We start from the raw sequence: 6909 nt of genomic DNA, 5'->3' as shown, positions 1-6909 counted from the left end.
TATTGCTCTAACCCTGGGTGACATCTTAGCATTCTCATCTCCACACCACAGACTCCCAGCTGCTTTCCAAATGTCCAAGACCAAAATTAACCATTTCCAGTTCAGAACCACCTGCTCTCTCCAATCCAATGTCAGAGCACTCGCTCCCACAGTAAACACCCTGAAATGCTTCTAACGCCGGACAAATCTAAAGGGCTTACTAACTGCCTCCAGCTCCCAGACAGGTAATTCCAGCCCCCAGACAAGGGTTTCCAGATCCTCAGTGTTAAAGGAGCGTGAGACACCCAAAACACCAGTGCTCAAGCCGGGGGTGGCTCAGGAGGTTGTCAACAGCCACTTTGGACCCTTGCACTGCTAGGGCATTGGCAATGGCTGCAAGTCACTATTGACCAATAGCCATTCCGGGACCCACATGAAGCAAGTTCATGATCTCAGGCCAGGCCTTCAGGGGTATTGCCCTCGCATCTAGGAGCCCCGTCATGGACCAGGACCCCACCGTGCTAGGTGCTGTAGAAACAGAACAAAAAGATGGTCCCTGCCCCAAAGAGGTTACAACTCCCACTACCACGATTGGCTCTAATTAGCAGCCTTAGCTCAGATGCCAAGAATCAGCAAGGCTCTAGAGACTGAACCGGTCACCCAGGGAAGTAATGGCAGGCAAAGGATAAAGTGAGGGAGGACTGGAGGCAGCACAGCTCCCCCTCCGCTCCCTGGCTTGGGTCCCCAGCACTCCCCCATTGCTTCCCCCCCCCCCACTTCTTTGGGTGTGGCAGGAGTGGCTCCCTCTCCTGCTCCAACCTCCTTTAGCACAGCTGGGACACAACGACAGGGCACCGCTGGGAGATGCTTGCCCTGCTGTCTCCCACATTTTGCCTGTTCTGGGAATCAGCAGACATCCTCCTCCAGAGCTGGCCTCTTTCACCAGCAGATTAATAATTTAAAGTTATTATATGATAAGGCTACTCTAAAGCAATAATGCAAACAGACTCCCTAGATAATTGATAGCAGACGATGCTAAATAAAGAAATAAAATTACAAAAAATGATCCTCCCCTAAATAGATATTGCCTCTAATACGGATGAAGTCTAAATAATGGCCATTTAATATCCTGGGCCCAAAGCACTTCCTGGTGGCTAATGACTGTCTGGAAGTCAGGATAGCTTGAAATGAAATGAAGTACCACTCAGCCCATCACATATTAATTCCCCAGGAAATGTCTTGCACTGAGACCAGTAGTTCTAATGCAGTTATGTGCTAGGGGCCTGATGCTGTAAAGTGCTAAGCACTCCAGGCAAAGTGCTGGGCTCCCAACCCCCAGTGAGGGTTGAGGGCTCTTACATAGGCCCAGATTTTTAAAAGGTATTTAGGCATTTCTCCATTCAGCGTTGCAAGGCGTAAGGTCCAGATCCTCAGGCCTAAGAGACTTAGATGGCAAAGTCCAATTTTTCAAAAGCAGAGCAAAGCCTAAATACCTTTAAATATCTGGGCCAGCAGCTTGCAGGATCAGGCCCTAATATCATAGGAAGAAAATGGGCATAGCTGAGTATTTTTAAAGTAGCACTGAACTGAGCGCTCAGCTGATTTTAACCCTCTCTCTAGGGAACTCAAACAACAAAACAAAAACATCACATCCCTTTTCATTTGTCAAAAAAAACCTAGTTTCTTTTCCCTTCATTTACAATGAAGCTGAAATTAACATAGCCAATCTGTTGTGGAGCCAACATATGCCACAGCCATCTCACCTCAAAACAACTTGGTTTGTACCCCATCCTGTTAACGTCTGCTGTTCCCAGAACTGCCCTGTTAGTTCACTGCTGCTGAAGAGGCAGCAGAGTAAGATGGGTTTTTGTAGGATCCATCACAAAAGCAGCTCACACCATCTCAGCAGTGAGACATGGGAATGCAATAAGAAAAGAAACCATAGTGAGTCTGGAGAACTCAGTACACTCAAATAATATTAAAGTAGGTCAAATCTCCTTTTCAAAAGGAAGGGCCAAATTTTGCACATATTTTAAGCCACTGAAGTCAGGGTTGTAGAGAATTTTCCCTAACGGGAAATGGAAACATCACTGAACTAGATTTTACATAGTTTTTCTCTCATGTAGACAGCTTTCCCCAGGGTTCAATGAAGATGATGAGGAGGAGTTTGGACACAGTTGTAGGGGGAAAAATCACTTTCCAGGAATGGACAAGTCAAATTGTTGTTTGATTTACAGCTAATCATGCAGATGCTTTCAAATATTCCCTCTTGTACATTCCCCTGTGTTCCTCTAGGCTCTCCAGCTGCTGCTGGTCCCAGACTGTGCTCTCTCCCAGTGAGGATAACAACTCCAGTGTCCAGTTTGAGATGGTGATGACTTATACCCTGGGTGCTCGCTCTGATACAGGATCGACAAACACCTCTCCGCAGACTCCGCTTCTGCCTCCTCTCAGGTAACTCCCTTCCATTTAGTACACTGCATGTCAGCTACAAGCGGTAATAAGAATAGCAGAGTCCAACTAACTAATGCTGTACTCAGCTGTGCCCTGTGACAGAGATGGCCGTTTCCTGACATATCCTTGGAAACAACGTATGGAATTAAGTTTAGGTCTCTTTGGGGTCCATTGTACTAAATGCAAAGATTGTGTATTATTATGGGCCAGGATTGCATGTAAACTCTCTAGGCAGGAGATGGGCTATAAGGCCTGGATGTTCAAAGGACTGTATTGAACAGTGTGCCAGGCACGAATGGACTTTTGGGATAATGTGTGTGAAATGGATTTTCTAAGAAATATCTAGGGGGAGGTTAATGCAATCCCCCACCTTCCGTCATGCAAAAATTCAGTCTTTTGAAGCTATGCCCTGAGGTGTGGGCCTTTGCTGATCCCCTGTTACATCAAGCCAAGATCAGAGGCCCAAGCTATATAAAGGAAAATCATGGATAATTCAGCCTGTTCTGAATCTGAAACAGTTATGAACTTGTGCCATACCAAAAACTCAGCTGTGGGTATTGAAGGACTGATATGTACCCAAGCCCAAGGCTGGAGTTGGGGTGATCTCTGATAAGCTTTTTGGCATCCGTATTATTGTTTTTAGTATGTTTTCTCTGTATGCTTTCACATTAAGAATAAATGTGCTTGCTTAGAAAGAGCTGTGTGGTTATTCAGAACTACTGGCAACTACACTGTTCATAGCCTTTGAAGAGAAACCAAAGCACACACACTGGTCTACTTAGGCAGTCTGGCTTGCTGGGGATACCAGTGTAGGCAGGGAACTGTGTAGCCTGGAAAACCCCCAGTCAAGAGGGGAGAGGCAGGTCTCTGCCCAAGAGAGGTGATGGCTGAGGAGCAGGGAGCCTAAAGTGGGTGCCTTTGGTACACCATGGAGGGGGAATACAGGTGCAGTTGCCTTGAACCGTGACACACCCCTTTCAAATGTTTCTTCCTATAACACTAACACAACAGGGTTAGAAATTCTGATCTCAGCACAGGACACTGGCAGCAGCATTAATCATGATAAGCTGCCAATACTCCACAAAGCTCTCACATTTGTGTAGTAGCATTAGGGTGTGTATCCTCTGTAGGCTGAAGCCCTAGTGGCAAGATCTCACACATATGTGCACACACATGGTAGATACATCAGCACTGGAGGCTAGGGAGCAGTATTTAGCCAGTAGAGGGAGACATGACACACCTGATCAAATCTGATATTTCACCCCCCAGAAGGCATCAGTGCCCATAGGGAGGCAGTGTGGCGTAATGGATAGAGCACTGGACTGGGACTCAGGAGACACGGGTTCTATTTCCAGTTCTGTCACTAGCCTGCTGGATGACCTTGAGCAAGTCACTTCACCTCCCAATTGTACAATGAGGAGAATGATACTGATGGTTGTGAAGTGCTTGAAGATCTACCGATGAAGAGTGCTATATAAGACCTATGTACAGTTAGTATAGGAGGCAGACAGGCTGGCACATAAACAGAACTTTGATAGCTCATGTTTATAGAATACTTTCCATTTCAAAGGATCCCAAAGAGTTTTACTAAGTTTTTCTATAAACTATACATAGAGGTATCATTCCATTCACCACTGAAATGCAGCTACTTCTGGGAGTGGAAGTGGCAAGTATTTAACAGTGCACATCAACGTCACACATTCAAACACACGTAACTACAGCCAGTCAGATAATAGGGACCATTTTTGAAAAAGGCTCATTGAAAGTGTTCACTTTCAAAAAACCAAAACCCCAACACAAGCAGCCATGCAAGAACGAAAGGGCTCAATGGAGAACTAAATACAAAATCAGCTAGAGAGAGTTCTTCAAAACCATGGTGTTTGTTTTCACAGAGTTCCCCAAAACTGTGCTACATTGTATAATCTGAGTGTCTCAGACCAAGATGGGGATGTAGTGAGGTGCCGATATGGGCGTCGAGAGGAGCTTGCCTGTGCTTTCTGCAAGAAGTACCCTTTTCTGCATTTGGATGAGGCAAGTATGTAGGTCCTGTGCCCTCACACCCAGCAGCAGAAGCAACCAGGCAATAGTGGGACCAGTTATGTCATATACTTATGAGAGAATTTGCAGTGGTCAGTAGTGAGATGTCATTTCAGCCTGACATAAATGCAGCTGAAACCTTGTTTAACCCAGTAGTAAAAGCCCACAGTAGTTAGTAATGGGCAAGCAGCAAAAAGCACAGAGGTTTGTCTCAGTTTAGACAATATCAATGGTCAACTCGAACTCCTCTTACTAACAGACAAGCCGTCCACCTTGAAAGGAGTCAAGAATGTGCAGGGTGAGCAGGATTTACCTGAATTTTGAATCCTCATTGTAACAAGTTCCCTTACCGTCTTTCATTGCTGCCTCAGTTTCTCTCTGCCAGCACCTTGGGTTGTCTTATAGGCTGCTATCTTCAGTGCACTTGGAGCAGGCAGCTAAGTCACAAAGTCCACCCCATCTGAGGTGGGGCAAGAAGTCCACCAAAAAGCAATTTTCCACCCAGCCTCTTGCTGTTTCCAAGGCCTTCCCAGTCCTGTTGACTCAGGACCAGAGGAAAAGGGCATCTTCCCACCAATACAGGAAGCCCCAGCCTGGGCCACTACCTACAGGCATCCACTCAGGCCACAACCCCACACTGCACTATACTGCCCACTTCTCTTCCTCCAGCCCCCTGTTCCCTGGGTCCTTCTGAAGTCAGCCTAGAAGAGCCTCCCAACCATTTCCCAAGCTTCCTGCAGTGCTGCTAATTCTCACAGTATTTGGGGGGGTTTCAGAAGCCCCAGCCCCCTGGAATCATGTGATTAGGGGAGATGCTCAGTTTTCATTTTTTTTTTTTAAAAAAAGGGTAAGTTTTTAGCCTTCGTAGTTGTGCAGAAGCACTCGGCAATGGGAAGGAAGCATCCTGCAGTTTCATGAGCCAGAAGGCAAATTAACAGCACCCCAGATTTATCACTTTTAAACCAATCTCAGGCTTTTTGAATGTTTGGGGTTAGCAATGCTGCCTGGACACTATGGCAAGCCTCACCACTGACTCTACTTTACCCCTACACATACTGAGAGCGAAAGGAAGACATCCGCTTTTATAGCAGGCCCTGCCTCTAGCCTGCAGTCACATGACCCCAGTCCATGAGCCTGCCCAATCAATTTGCTCCCTTTGAACAGTGGCGTCACCTGGGGACTCCATCCCAAGTCCCATGATTCATGAGAAAACCAAACACTGGTGGAGCTCCCTCCCTTAAAAGGCCAGCTCCTGCTGTCACACTCACCCAAAACATTATCATTAGTGCATTAGGTACAGTAGCACTGAAAGGCCTCAGCCTCTGTCAGGGCCTCATGCTGCTGGGTGCTGTACACACAGAGTGAGAGACAGCCCCTGCTCCAAAGTGTGTGATCTAAATAGACAAGCCAGGCAAAGGAAGCCTTGTCATCATCCCCATTTTCCCCCTGGGGAGCTGAGGTGCCAAGAGATTAAGAGCCAGGTTTTTAGAGGTATTTAGGTGCCTAATGGTGCCAATAGGTGGGATTTTCAAAATGCTCAGCAGTGGTGTGCCATGACATTTCAGGAAGGCATGCAATGCTACATTCGCATGCCCTAGCAGGGGCACTGGAACCATTTGTATAGTGGGGGTGCTGAGAGCCATTGAACCAAACTGTAAACCCTGTATATGATGGAAACCACTTCAAGCCACGGGGTGCGGCAGCACCCCCCGCACTCCTAGTTCCAGCACCTACGTGCCCTAGGGGGGTCCAAAATGGCATTCTCCATGCACTATGACCTCACATGAATGGTGCATGGGAGGTCATGCTGGGCAGAGGAGACCATTTTGTTCTACAATGCACTTTGGGGGGCCAGACAGGATTGGCCTGAGGGCTGCCAGTTGGACTCCGTTTTTGGGAAATGTTGGGTATGCAATGCATGCCTTGCACACACAGACGGCACACAACCGCTGCCTAGGCACTTGAAATCACTGTTGAAAACCCCACTAGGCAACCATCTACAACTTTAGGTGACTAAGTACTTTTGACAAATCTGGCTCTAAGAGACTTGTCCAAGGTCACTCTGGGAGTCCGGTGACAGAGCCAGAAATTGAACCCCAATTTCATGGGTCCTACCACAGTGCCTTAACCATACCAGGAATCATACTCAGCTATCCTGGGTCCTTCCTTAACTTTGTTTAAATCTCAAAAGAGGCTTGGTTTGAGATTTGAGAGCAGTTTTTTCTCTGAACCTGTTCACTCCTTTTTTTATTATTATATGGAGATATACCTATCTCATAGGACTGGAAGGGACCCTGAAAGGTCATTGAGTCCAGCCCCCTGCCTTCACTAGCAGGACCAAGTACTTCACTAGCAGGACCAAGTACTTCTAACAGCAATAGGCAGTGTTCCTGTTGGAACACACCAAGCTCTTGTTGGTCTTCTCCAACTCTCAGCTGG

Source organism: Terrapene carolina, unplaced genomic scaffold (genome assembly GCF_002925995.2).
Source record: "Terrapene carolina triunguis isolate 2854851 unplaced genomic scaffold, T_m_triunguis-2.0 Scaffold250, whole genome shotgun sequence".
In the NCBI taxonomy this organism is placed as follows: domain Eukaryota; kingdom Metazoa; phylum Chordata; order Testudines; family Emydidae; genus Terrapene; species Terrapene triunguis.
Note: the sequence above shows the minus strand (reverse complement) of the source record.